We start from the raw sequence: 14,383 nt of genomic DNA on the forward strand, positions 1-14,383 counted from the left end.
GCACCACAGTGCAGCTGCCGGCACCACTGATCATCAGTGCTTCCATTGTATTTAACTGGATTCCACTTGCCGTTTTTCTCTTTCTCCAGCCGCCCAGAACAGACATTTGATGCGTTTCCTCTGAGCTGCAGCCTGTTATAACCTGTTCAAATCAAACAACTTCTTCATTCACTGATACGTTGCAACATATCATACTAAATGTGTTTGAGTGTGTGTTTGTGTGTTACCATTGCATACGACAGAAACAGGGTTTTCGCACTTAGAATTGGATTCCTTGGTGATGCACTGCCACAGATTATCTAGGGGTGAGATGTCTGAACAGTTGATCTTCTTCTTAGCGTTTGAGTTGAATCCGTCCCAAATCATCCAGTCGTGCATTTGCAGCTCCTTGGATTTACCGCACCCCTGGCTTTTACACAGAAAATCTGCTTCCTCTTTTTCTTTATGTGAGAGGAAACATACACATGATGGTAAATAATCATTATCAGAGTGGTAAACACTTCACAACACTGATACCAGTAGTATTTCCAAGACTGACAGAAGTTGTAGAAGAAGAACAAACAAACAAATGCATTTAAAGTCATTACAAAATCAAAAGAAAACAGTTAAGTAGCTTTGAAGTACGGAAGGAAATTTGAATGTTGTAGGCCCCTGATCATTTAGTAAGGAATAAGATGAATATACAATTAAAATATTAATATTCATAATATTCTGGAAAAGCACCAAAGAAGAGACAGAGGGACGATACTTCAGTCCTGTGGGTTTCATGAGAAAATGCTGTGGATCTGTTTTGTTGTTTTGTGATTTGACGTATTATATTTATAATATATATAATTAGTAAAAAGTACATTTAATCAAGCATTGTACTTAAGCACAATTGAGAGGTTCATGTTCTCTCCTGGAGTGTTTCCACTTAAAGCTACTTCATACTTATACTCCACGACGTTTCTACTTAAACTCTAGTTGCAAAGTATTTTTCAGATTAAGATTTTACATTGAAATAAAAAAACACTGATAACTTTATAAAATACATTTTAACATATTGGTAAAGATTAAATCTGGTTCTTAACCTTCTTGGTTTGTAGCACTTTGAAAAAAACAAAAGCTGGGGTTATGTTCAGTTGAGTTGTTGCAGTTTCACCAAACACTGATTTCACCACTAAATTTCCCGAAATTTCAGTGAGGTAAAATGATCCAACAGTCAACAAAAAAAAAGCAAAGACTACAGCGAAGTTCAAAACATGAAAATGAATCGTCTCTCAGATTTATCATGTGACCCTTTGGAGGGAACGACAGGATTAAAGTGCCAAACTGTACAGTACATAAAAGAAGCTAAATCTCTGCACCTCCACCTTGACCAGCTACAACAGTAAAAAGCTATTTAGACATTAAAGAATCAGTATTAACAAAAATAAAACATACAATACATCGTTAACAGTCTCGTTTTACCAAGTTTGCTTTGGAGATTTTAAGAACGTTTTGCAGCTTAATAAGAATTCTGAGTTCAGGACTTTTACTTGTAATGGAGTATTTTTACACGGTTGTACTGCACAGCCGAGACACTGGTAGCGTTTACAAAGGCTGACTGCTGTTGAAGTGTAGTGCACACACACATGATGTTAACTCTTACCCCATTTGTCAGCACATAAGTATCCTGACCATTGTTGCCCTCCATCTGTGGAGTACTGCACAGCTCCGGCACATTTATATCCATCCAGTCTTATGTCGATTTTATCTAGAAGAGCAAGAATGAAAAATCAACAGCCATCATCATCATCATCATCATCATCATCATCATCATCATATTTTAAAGAGAGAGATCGAGGAGTAGACATGCCACAACCACGCAAAGGCACACAACTGCTCACAGAGGAAAGAGCGCACTAAGTCATGCGAAACCTGTACAAAACTACACATTCTACTCATGCTTTGGGTCTATTTTGAAGTAATTATACAGTTTTTCTATTGCCAGCTAAGAAAATTCCACTTGGCATATCAGCAAGTGAAAGAAGAGAAAAGAACTATCCAGCATACATTTCGTTAATTAATTTTATGCAAGTCAACTGCTCATTGAGAACTCGCTCTGTAACATTAACTTATATTGTTTATTAGACATCAGCCTATTACCACTACTGCTCATATGCCGAGAATGAGCTAGTATCTAACTATATAATGCAGTAATTGATCTGTAATTGAAAGAAATACATTGGGATTTTAGGGAATACTTTGAACTGTCTCTCCACAAGAGATTAGACAGCAAAATCGCGACACAACTTGCATGTCGTACACTAAAGTTACAGTTAGCTTAGCCTAGGCCTGATGTGAACGGGTTTTGGAAGCAGGTGGAAAGAGGCAGCACCTCTGATCTGAATCTACTGCAGTATAGCATATCTGACAAGTAATGACTGGATAAGTACCTCTCACAAGCTCCACGTCTAAATAAGCCTCGACTATCACTTCAAATTGGACCAACAGGACAGAGTATCTTCTCCTCTAACTCTTTCTTTAATGGCCAATCCAAGAACGATTGTAAGTAGGTTATTTACGTGTATCTGTGAAAATATGTATTTTTTGCATCCTGGTTGGGTGGCATGTCTCAGCTTTCAACGAGGTTTCCGTTGCAACCTGCAGAGGTTCTATAATCACAGAAATCCTGGAAAAATAACATTTACCTTCAGCAGTTAATGATAAGAGCTGTTCTTTTCTCTGCCTCGGCGTGAGTCTAGGGTTCATTATTTTCAACACTCCCAGATGTTTTCTGGTTTTCGGTACAATCTGGACAAGTTGAAGCTTCTGTCCAAAAATCCTTATTGTTACTGTCGACGTCAATTTTCGACTTGTAGCCTGCCACATAGTTCTCAGAATCGTGCGGCAAAGGCATTTCCCTTCAATGGGTGTCCAGCCTTTCAGTAGGGAAACGGGCATGCATGTTTTCCATGTGGAGAGGAACAGACACAGTCCACGACAGGTACCTGCTGACCCACAATCTTCTCCAGCGCTAAGATAAACAGCAGGAACCAAGTGAGACGAATCTCAATGAAATGCAAACTCACAAAACCTGAATGGTGTAGCGAAACTCATGGTCTTGTCATGTGGGCAAATAAAATTACGCTTAAGGTTTTCACTAATGTAAAGGCATCAGTGGAGGCCGAACTGAGTGTTGATTTCTTGGCTGAGATGTTAGAATAGAGATCGAAGATTCAATGATATAGTGTTAGAAGCGGATGGAGACTTTTTTAGTCGTTGTTATTTCGCTCGAATCTTTTCCGATATCTTTTACATTTCATGAACGGCTGCATTTCTTTGTTTTTACCGATTAGATCAGGCAGACCGTTTTTCCGGGCTGACTGACCCACGCGTGGTAGCTTCATGATCTGTCTTACTGTTAGGAGGTGATATCCAATTCTTTTCATCTAAGCTACTTCATCAAGAAAGTGAAAAAAAGATATTTTATTAACAGAACTATTCTTTATAGGAAGGTCTGAATGCGAAGAGAAAAACTGAAGTGATAAATTGTCCTATAGCCTTACATGTTATTTCTTTATCAGAATGCGTTTGTCTTGTCCTTTTTGTTTTGTTGCGTAATCCTTTAATTTTCAAGAGCAACCATGCTAGATTGCTAGAGTGGGACACGAAGTAAAATGGTATAATGTAAGAAGGAGAGAAGATCATTACAACGGCACCGGTTGGTAGTTGAGCTACGAACAGGCTGCAGTGAGATTAGAATGTAGTGGATCTTGAAAGTGGATACTAACATTCTGATATGCACTGTTGCAATATTACTCACTGACGTTTGTGACCAATCACAGTATTCTCTCTGATTGTTAGTTGGGTCCACCACAGTGGGGAAACGTGTAGTCGACAGCTCTCGACTCACATCCCACTGCTCACAGATTGTGTCGTACATCTTTCTTTGTTTCAGAGGCGCTCTCTGCCACACCGGGAGCCACTTTGCCTTCATAAAAAACCTCGCACATTTCCGCACCACATTGTTGTCCCTGTAACAGAAAAAGGAAACTATAATCTGGGCTTGACCTACCGTGCAACAACAATTGATATAGATACATAAGTTAGAATCTAGTAGTCACCTAAAAACTTATTTAGACTACTGATTAGTGATTACACTATTACATATTATTTCGTACTAGTTTTTTATATCATTATTAGTTGTATGTTCTTGCTTCTTCATGTCTGCTTCAATTATGTCCTAGGTATCCTCGTTGTCACTATTGTTTTGTTTGTGTTATCTCACCAATAAAGGAAAATTAAAATAAAGGAGAGAGCTGAGAGAGAAAGATGTTTTCTTGTTCCATTGACCAAAATGGGATAATTCGTAACACTCTAATTTGTTATGCTGTACACGCAAAATTTGAGACCTTTTTAACATTATCATTTCTCAAACATAGCAGATTCCTTTAAATCAATCCATTACCACATGAACAAATGAATTAGGCTGGGTTTCCGTTGCAGGTGTTATCCTTGGTTCATCATTCAGTACGAAGTTGCTCTGGGTCAGGTCATGGTAACGCAGATTTGTAGGTGGTGCAAACTCTTGACGGCACTCCTTTATTTTTCAGCCTGGTTGATGCTCTTTAGGACTTTGTCCCACAGCCATGGCTTTATACACAGCATCTCAAAATCTCCTGTTTCCAGTGAGTCCGCCAACACACACGCTCCGCTCCCCCACTCATATTTGGCGATGACATGTCCCCAACACGTCGTTTTGTCAGGTCTCATTGTGATTGTTCTGTTTGAGGCAACCAAACAAGCAATAGCAAAAGGGGATGAGAAGTTGTTTGCTGACCCACATCAGTAGATTAGTTTCACAACTAAAGCATTCTTCAGACAAGTTTAAGGTAGTAAAGTATCTATATACTATATATATACCTAGTATATATATTTATTATATAATAATATGGGCATAAGTCCTTAATTGTTGCGTTATAATCAAAAGTGATGTTTACTGATTTAGCCGATATATATTATTATCACATATACAGCATCCGTCTGCACACATTTAAAGTGTAGAGTTTATAACAATAAATTAAAAATACAAAAAAACGTGAAATTTGTTATATGTACAAATTTAAAAATATCTAGATGAATGATTTAGTCTAGTTTATAAAAGTTTGTAAAACAACAATATAGGCCTATCATTAAAATCTAAATTACATTGTAAAATACTTTTTATATTATGTTTTTTCTTAATTAATGTTAAACATATGAGATTCTTCTTTAATTTTATATGCAACTCATGATATTGACAGGTCTTTGGGATGGATATGTAAGCACAGTGTCTAACGTGCCATAAAATTATCTGATGAAGTTTCATTGTAAAATTTTATCATGTGCACGCTACTTTTTAATGTTTTAACTTAATATATGTACATTAATTATTCATAATTTGTGTATGGGTTAATTGTGGTATTCCCAGCAGGGCCTGCTGGTGCAGCTAATGACCATTAAGGTGAGTTTTGTAGTGGAGTGTTATATTACATCATTTCCCAAACTGGATCACAGGAAACCAGTGACGGAATAAATGAATATCATGATCATGCAGTTTATATGTTTCAAGCCACCATCTGACAATTTACCTGTACAGGCTCACTTTGTGTGTGTCAGTATGGTCTCATTGTGGTCTGATGACGGTGGTCTTCCGTTTCAAACTCAAACAAAGATTTGGCGTTGGATGAAGCAACTTGTAAGATTTATTCCCAAAATTTTGCCTGCGATATCAGTGAAGGGAACGGGGTAAAGAATGGTATGCAGTCCCACAGTTGCAGTTCTGCTTGACACACTATGTTTGAGATTTCTTGGTTTCCATGTCTTGTTCGAGCCAGAAGAGCCAGTATAGGCGTTTACTGTCCTGTGCCTGGTATCCCCACTCCTGGCAGAAACAGGGAATGGACTCAGTCTCCGCTTTCGAGAAATACCAACTTTGGCTTGTCGCCGAGTCAGGATTTTGCAGGCCGACAATAAAAAAGGAGAGATATACAGTATTAGGACTGGTGATAGACAGCAGCAATGTCTTTGTACTTCAACAATGCATGTGTGGATTAGGTCGAAGTTTGTTGATATTGTTTAGTTTTTCAGAGGAATTTTATGGCCGTCAAGCCGTCGTTGCACTCTCAGCTGTGAAACTCACTTTCACAAAGACATCCATATTGACTTCTTCAAATCCCCCTTTTCAAACTTGCTTATTCTGTTTTACACTCCAACACTGAGTTCAATGCATATTATAATTTTATTCTATTCTGTTTTTGTTTATGCTTGTTACATAATAGGTAAATTAAAATGTATTATATTTTAGTTAGTAGTGTAGTAGTATTGTTGTTGTGTTGTTGTTGTTTGTTGTTGTGTCTGTATTAATATTATGTTTATGATTTTTGCAAAGGGTGTCACTGTTGTACCGGCAACCACAAAGACACTAAATACAATAAAAATCAAATTAAAGCGATGATGAAGTGTTTGATACCACTTAACACTACTTTTAGAATTCAACATAGTAAGTTAAAAATTTATCCATAATAACAGTATGACTGTGGGACTCCCTTTAAACCAATTTTAATTTAAAGCATTGCACTCAATATTTTTATTAATATGAACAATGGACCCCCAATGACTTATAAGGATGTGAACGGCGTCACTTTGAAGTGGCAAATCCCAAGAGAATTATGCGCCTTGATTTTAATTAATGTGGCTAATTTTTAAAAGCAGCTCTAAATCATGTGTTTTGTACTTTGCATTATGGTTCAATTGACTGTAGAATTGAATTGGGATTGTTGAAAAAGTGCCGGAAAAAAGAAACTTTAATTCTGAAATGTTCTGAACGTGGTGTAACCGTGGTGGAACGTGACGTGTGTAACGTTGACGTGTAACGTGGCTGAACGTTGGTGACTACGCTGACGGCTTGTACTAGGGCATTTTGGCTAAGAGACAGATATTTAAAGAGGCTGAAAAGGAGACTAGACATTTGCTACTTGGTCTGCTGGGACGATTCACTTGTAACAGTTTGACACATACAACACACAAATTCATAAGGTGAATAATTATGTTTGTAGTTGCACGCTTGTTTCTTGTTGGCCCCAAGTGGCCAAAAATCAAAAAATACAATAAAATAGAAAAATTAAAATTCTTACTGAATAGGGAAATTGAGTTAAATATGTTCACATATATATAACAGGTGTTGTATTTAATATTTGTTGTTGTCATTAAAATAGGCTGTGACTTTTTTGTTTACACTTTTCCATTTTAATTTTAAAGACTTCACTTGAGTAGCATCATACACAACTCTCCTGGCTGTTACACAATATGGAATTTGGCGGATTGACTAAATGACACACAATAAGAAGAAGGTCCTAAGGGCAAAACAGACTAACAAAACCAGAAAACAAACTCACCTCCACGTTTATTCCCACGTTCTCACCTCTGACCGTGGGCGGTTTTGACTCTGAAATTTTGTCAAACAGTCAGATATGGGGTTGAAGGCAACCTGGCTTGCATTTCACAGTATTGAGCGAGGAAATTATCTGGACCCTTGATGAAATGTTTCAGGTTGCTTTTATTGCCGACAGCCGAATTGTCTGCAGACGAACATCTGATTTGTCATCCGCATGTCATTTTTAGAACCGTTGTCTTCGCATTCAGCACTCAACTGGATCTCCCTCTCCCAGCACATGATCTCCAGGACCGTCCTATCAATCTCACCGGCTTATACTATCTGTACCAAGACAACAACAGAACTGTCCAAACATGGCACACACAGTACAAAATAATATATAGTAAATGATGAAAAAATATCTTACTAACATGCATTTGTTGCAGAAATTCTACATAGCACTGCAACAGATCACATTTTTAATCCACCATAATGTCAAAATAATAATCGTTTTTCTTGATATGAATCAATGACAATTGGGAAATTCTCTATCTCTCTCAATATTCTAAAAAGCCAAGAATTGTCATTTCAGAAATATTCAGTGAAGAGACTATCAACTCCTAATGATCACTGCCATAATCTCAACCTGCACAGATTAGCAGAAGGCCTTTTCTGACACCATGACAGCGCTGCTGGTTACCCTGGCCACAGTGCCACAGTGAGACTCATCCTGCTAAGCAATTCACATTGGTCATTGCCCCTCGTTTCATTAGTTTCTGAGATCTTTACTAGTTTACTCACCTAGAAGACAAGCATGTATACTCCTGAGTGAATTCATACCATTCATTTTTCCTACAAGACAGAAAACTCTGAAGTGATAACAGTAAGTTACACGACACTAACATAATACTCATACTAATACTAATTAACAGCTTCTTTAAGGGAAGCGTGGGGATTTCTTTCATATCTAGACAAGAGGAGAGTTCTCCCTGTTTTTGGTCCTTACTTGCTAAGCTTAAACTGCTTCAAACAAGAAATGTGAACTTGCGTAATTTCACAGAATTTTGTCCCAAACTATTCCATTAAGACCGTTAAACTGAAAAAAGTCAAGAAAGTAAAAGTCCTTATAAAGAAAAAATGGATTGATAACACAGCATTACTTGCAGCTTTCCCACCTTCTATGTGAAGAAATAAGGGGAGACTCTTTTTCTTACTTTGTGGCTACTTCTGATATTTCTTGCCATTTTTAGCATTAACCGCGATAATTGTAACAAGCAGCAACAGTGGCTGCTCCTCAATGAAAGTGTGCACAAGGCTCAAATTAAATAAACCTTATTTTCAAATTGCTGATACTGGGAAGCTGACACTGAAAAACTCACTTTTCCCGACAAAGTTATATGGCTCCTTTGCAGACCACTCTCAGAGCTTTTCCTTCCATGGTCCAGGTAGAAAGCCGACATCACAGGAGACGCTCACCATCACGTCAATATACCGCACCCATAGCACTTTGCTGAGATTCTTCTATCCATCAGTACAACCTTAACTTTGTCTGTGGAGAAGTCAAGAAAGGCAGGAAAGTGATTTTTAATTGTCGATGATTAATTTTCAAGGGGCTCATAGAAGGGTGAACAAAAACTGGTTTTCAATGGTGGTTTGAAAAGTTTTCTCTCCTTTGATTTATATTTTATTTGAAAAAATAATATTATATGAAAAAGTTGTCAAAACACAAAAGAACAAAGTGGGTTTGCTTGAGCTCGTTTTGTTGGAAATGATGAGGTGGTTGACATAATTAATTAGTTGTGAATTACCTGAGCATTGTCAGCTGTGGTGCCATTGGCATCCAGGCTGGAAGGCTGCAACCACAGTGCAATCTGCACGGCACGCGACTGTCATCATGCTTTCCATTGTATTTAAGCTGGATTTCCACTTGCCGTTTTTCTCTTGTTCGTCCAAGCCGCCCGAAATGCATTTGAATGCGATTTCTCTCTGAACTGCAGCCTGTTATAACCTGTTCAATGATCAAATACGAGGACTTCTTCATTCACTGTGATGACGATGCAACACCGATGATTCATAGCTAAATGTGTTTTGAGTGTGTGTTTTGTGTGTACCATTGCATTACCGACGGAAACAGGTGTTTGTTCGCATTAGAATTGATGTCCCTTGGTGATGCAGCTTGCCACAGATTTATCTAGGGGTGAGCATGTCTTGACACAAGTTGATCTTCTTCTTAGCGTTTGAAGTTGAATCGTCCCAAATCATCCAGTGGTGCATGGTGTGTGAGTTCTTGGTGGCACACCCTGGCTTTTTACACAGAAAATCTGCTTTCCTTGTTTTCTTTATGTTAGAGGAAACATCACATGATGGTTAAAATAATCATTATCAGAGTGGTAAACACTTTCAACAACACGTTGATACCACAGTAGTATTTCCAAGACTGAAGAATTGTAGAAGAAGAACAAGACAACAAATGCATTTAAAGTCATTTACACACAATTCAAAAGAAAACAGTTAAGTAGCTTTGAAGTACGGAAGGAATTGAACTATGTTAGCCCTGATAATGTTAGTAATGGAATTAAGAAATGAATATCAATTAAACATTTAATATTCATAAGATCACTTCTGGAAAAGCAAACCCAAGAATGAGACAGAGGGACGATACTTCAGTCCTGTGGTTTTCATGAGATAAAATGCTGTGGATTCTGTTTTGTTTGGTTTTGAGTATGCGACTCCTACTCGGACGTGCGGAGCTGTTTAGGATTTGGTTGTCGTATGTTATGCAGAGGAGGTCCGTTTTGTCGGTTTGAGGCATATTGTTGTAGTGCGATGCTGTTGTGCTGTGCCATTAGAGCGATGTGGTTCCTGATTCGCAGGACGGTTTTGAAATCGGCTCCCGGAGATTGTGGCGGGGTAGGTGTAGTGGTAGTTGTGGTCAACGTCATGATTATTGTCGTCATAGTCATCGGAGCCGTTCTCAATGATGAATCCGGACTCTAGGGTACGTCATAAAAGTAGATTTGAACGTATTATATTTTATAATATATATAATTAGTAAAAAGTACATTTTAATCAAGCATTGTACTTAAGCCACAATTGGAGGAGTTCATGTTCTCTCCTGGAGGTGTTTCCACTTAAAGCTACTTTCATACTACTCACGACGTTTCTACTTAAACTCTAGTTGCAAAGTATTTTCAGATTAAGATTTTACATTGAAATAAAAAACACTGATAACTTTATAAAATACATTTTAACCATATTGGTAAAGATTAAATCTGGTTCTTCAACCTTCTTGGTTTTGTAGCACTTTTGAAAAAAAACAAAAGCTGGGGTTTTATGTTCAGTTGAGTTGTTGCACGTTTTCACCAAACACTGATTCTCACCACTAAATTTCCCGACGATAATTTCAGTGAGGTAAAATCAGACGTCAACACAGAAACAAAAAAAGCAAAGACTACAGCGAAGTTAAATCAACATGAAAATGAAATCGTCTCTCAGATTTTATCATGTGACCCTTTGGAGGGAACGACAGGATTAAATGCCAAACTGTACAGTACATAAAAGAAGCTAAATCTTCTGCACCTCCACCTTTGACCAGCTACAACAGTAAAAAGCTATTTAGAATGTTAAAAAGAATCAGTATTAACAAAAATAAAACATACAATACATCGTTAACAGTCTCGTTTTACCAAGTTTGCTTTGGAGATTTACTAATAAGAATTCTGAGTTCAGGACTTTTACTTGTAATGGGAGTATTTTAACACGGTTGTACTGCACAGCCGTGACACTGGTAGCGTTTACAAAGGCTGACTGCTGTTGAAAGTGTAGTGCACCACACACATGATGTTAACTCTTACCCCATTTTGTCAGCACATAAAGTATCCTGACCATTGTTGCCCTCCATCTGTGGAGTATCTGCCACCAGCCTCCGGCACATTTATATCCATCCAGTCTTATGTCGATTTTATCTAGAAGAGCAAGAATGAAAATTAACAGCCATCATCATCATCATCATCATCATCGTTTTTTGGATTGCTCTCAGCACCTCCTTTGTAGCACAGAATATATAAACTTTTTTAAAGGTGTTCAGTATCATGTATCCACACAAACGTAAAAGCTAAAAGTTCAGCCTCACTTGAACATTTAATCTTTTCACTGAGGGTTTGAGTAATAGCTGATGTTTCCAACCAGGACATTGACATTTCCACAGTTGTTTCTTCATTCCCCATGTCATTCCACTCATTGAGCCACACTTCGCTCTTTCTTGGGCCTTTCCACATCGACTGTTGAGTTCTGCAAAGGTTCCCCACAGTGAGTGCTTCTCGCATGCCACTTTTTCAGTGTTTAAGTTCCAGTATTTATCTCCAACAAAGCGCCATTTTGCCCTCAAAGAGGACTTCAACGTGGCCTTCACATGGAGTAGCTCCACCTCTGAGAATCACCCGGTCCCCATCTGGTCAGAAGGCAGAAGGTTAACAGAATATGTAAATAGAAGAGGTGCAATAGTTGCATTTTGTCATCTTCATTCATTTAAGTTGTTGTTGAAGTTGCTTGTCTTGTTTGTTTTTTTTTAACTACCTGATCAGGAACTTATTGCTGAGTTTTGGACCCACGTTTGCTGTGTGGCTAAATAACTCAAATTTTATAAAAAACTTTGCAAAAAGTTTGGGAGCTCTGCCAACCCTGTTTCCTAGAGAATTAAGTTTCCATACAACAATTTGGCAAAGTGTAATTGTAATCAAACGTTGTTTTTCGAGTCAGGGTTGGCTCTTAAGAGGCTTTTACAAAACCTAAAACCTCTGACTGCTATGAAACATCCTGTTTTTTCCTTTTGAATGCTGTTTCATGTGTTTCCTATTTATCTACAAAGTCAGTCAAAATTGTAATGAGAGTTTTTCCTACAAAGTAAAGAAATGATATAATAGCGACATAAATAGATTCAGAGCAGGATCAAGAAGTATCTCATTTTATTACTTGTTTTGGGAAAAATAGGAATTTCCTTGACAAAAAACAAACAAACCTCAATTTAAACCTAATTGCTGTAAATATAACATGAGAGTGCTTGGAAAGATCATTCCGCCCATGTGCTTAATTGATCATTTGTTTGGAAATATTTTTTCACTTAATTACTACATTAACTACAACCCGCATTTTTGCCTTTATTCTGAAAGGACAAGTAGAGTAAGAGAGGAGGTCAGGTGAGAGAGAGAGAGAGAGAGAGGGGATGACATGCAGCAACAGGGCCGTGGGTCGGTCTCAAACCCAGGCCCACTGGTCAGGAGTGAGTTGGTGCGCAACTCTCCCAGTGTGAGCCACCGGACGAGCACCTGTGTTTTCAGTATTTTCAAAATATATTCATGAGAATAATCTTTCTTGGCAACTTTGTCTAAATTACTTTTACAGAAAACCCTGAAGCTAAGATTAAGATTACTAAACATTCATTTTTTAATTACTTATAATGTCTTAAAGTACGTCAGTTTTATCACTGAGATCGTTATAACTAATGGTTGAAAATTATATCGAATGGTTTAGTAATCTTAATCGTAGCTTCAGGGTTTTTCTGTAAAATAATTTAGACAAGTTGCCAAAAGAAAGATTATTTCTCGATGAATAGAATTTTGAAAATACTGGAACACAGGTGCGTCTCGTGGCTCACCTGGGAAGTGGCGCACCATCACTCCTGACGCGTAGTGGCCGTTGGGTTTGAGACCGACCCACGGCCCTTTGCTGCATGTCATCCTCTCTCTCTCTCTCTCTCTCACCCGACCCTCCTCTTCTACTCTTCACTGTCCTTTCAGAATAAAGGCAAAAAATCGGGTTGGTTAGTTAAGGTGTAGTAATAATTGAAAAATCATTTTCCACCAACAAGTGGACAATAAGCACATGGCGGAATGAGTGCTTTCCAGCACTCTAATCGTATATTTACAGCAACTTAGGTTGTCCAATTGAGGTTTGTTTGTGTTTTTTGTCAAGGAAAATTCCTATTTTTCCCAAAACAAGTATAGAACTGAGATACTTCTGATCCTGCTCGTTGAATCTAGTTTATGGTCGTCTAAATTATAGTCATTTCTTACTTTGCAGGAAAAACTCTCAATTAACAAATTTTGACCTGACTTGTAGATAAATGGAAACAGCATGACAACAGCAATTCATGAAAGGAAATAACAGGCGATTTTCGATAGCAGTCAGAGGTTTTTAGTTTTGGTAAAAGCCTTTTAAGAGCAACCCTGAACTGCGCAAAAACAACGCTTTGTAATACAATAACCACTTGTGGCAAATTGGTTGTACTGGAAAACTTAATTTCTAGGAAACAGGGTTGGCCAGAGCTCCCAAACTTTATGCAAAAGCTTTTTATTAAAAATTTGAGTTAATTTAGACCACACACAGCAAACGTGGGTTCGAAAACTCAGAATAAGTTGGCCTGATCAAGGTATAAAAAAAAACAAAACATGACAGCAACTTCAAAACAATTAAATAAAATGAAGATGACAAAATGCAACACATATGCCCTCAATCTATTTCTACAATACTTCTGATTAACCTTCTGAGCTTCTGACCAGATGGGGCAGCGGGTGATTCTCAGAGGTGGAGCTACTCCATGTGAAAGGCCACGTTGAAGTCCTCTTTGAGGCAAATAGGCGCTTTGTTGGAGATTAAATACTGGAGACTTAAACACTGAAAAAGTGGCATGCAGAACGCACTCACTGTGGGTGAATACCTTTGCCAGAACTCAACAGTCGATGTGAAAGGCCCCAATGAAGGCGAAGTGTGCTCAATCGAGCTGGAATGCATGGGGAAGGAAGCCACAACTTGTGGAAATGGTCAATGTCCTGGTTGGAACATCAGCTAATTACTGTCCAAACCCTCAGTGAAAAAAGATTAAAATGTTCAAGTCGGAGGCTGAACTTTTAGCTTTTAGTTTGTTTGTGATACATGATACCTGAACACCTTTAAAAAGTTATATATTCTGGCTACAAAAGGAGGTGCTGCCGGAGCAATCCAAAATAC

The 14,383-nt window shown here is 38.0% G+C and overlaps 1 long non-coding RNA gene across 1 annotated transcript in view; it reads right to left on the reverse strand.

Moving 5' to 3' along the window:
• Window positions 1-6: 6 nt before the first annotated feature.
• Window positions 7-14,383, reverse strand: part of LOC111234749 — a 17,093-nt gene continuing 2,716 nt past the window's right edge. The window contains exons 2-4 of the long non-coding RNA XR_002665655.1: window positions 1,631-1,735; window positions 228-440; window positions 7-142 (exon numbers count right to left, since the gene is read on the reverse strand). This is a non-coding gene — a long non-coding RNA (uncharacterized LOC111234749). The remainder of the gene's footprint in view (window positions 143-227; window positions 441-1,630; window positions 1,736-14,383) is intronic.

Source organism: Seriola dumerili, unplaced genomic scaffold (genome assembly GCF_002260705.1).
Source record: "Seriola dumerili isolate Sdu_G_001 unplaced genomic scaffold, Sdu_1.0 BDQW01000454.1, whole genome shotgun sequence".
NCBI lineage: Eukaryota > Metazoa > Chordata > Actinopteri > Carangiformes > Carangidae > Seriola > Seriola dumerili.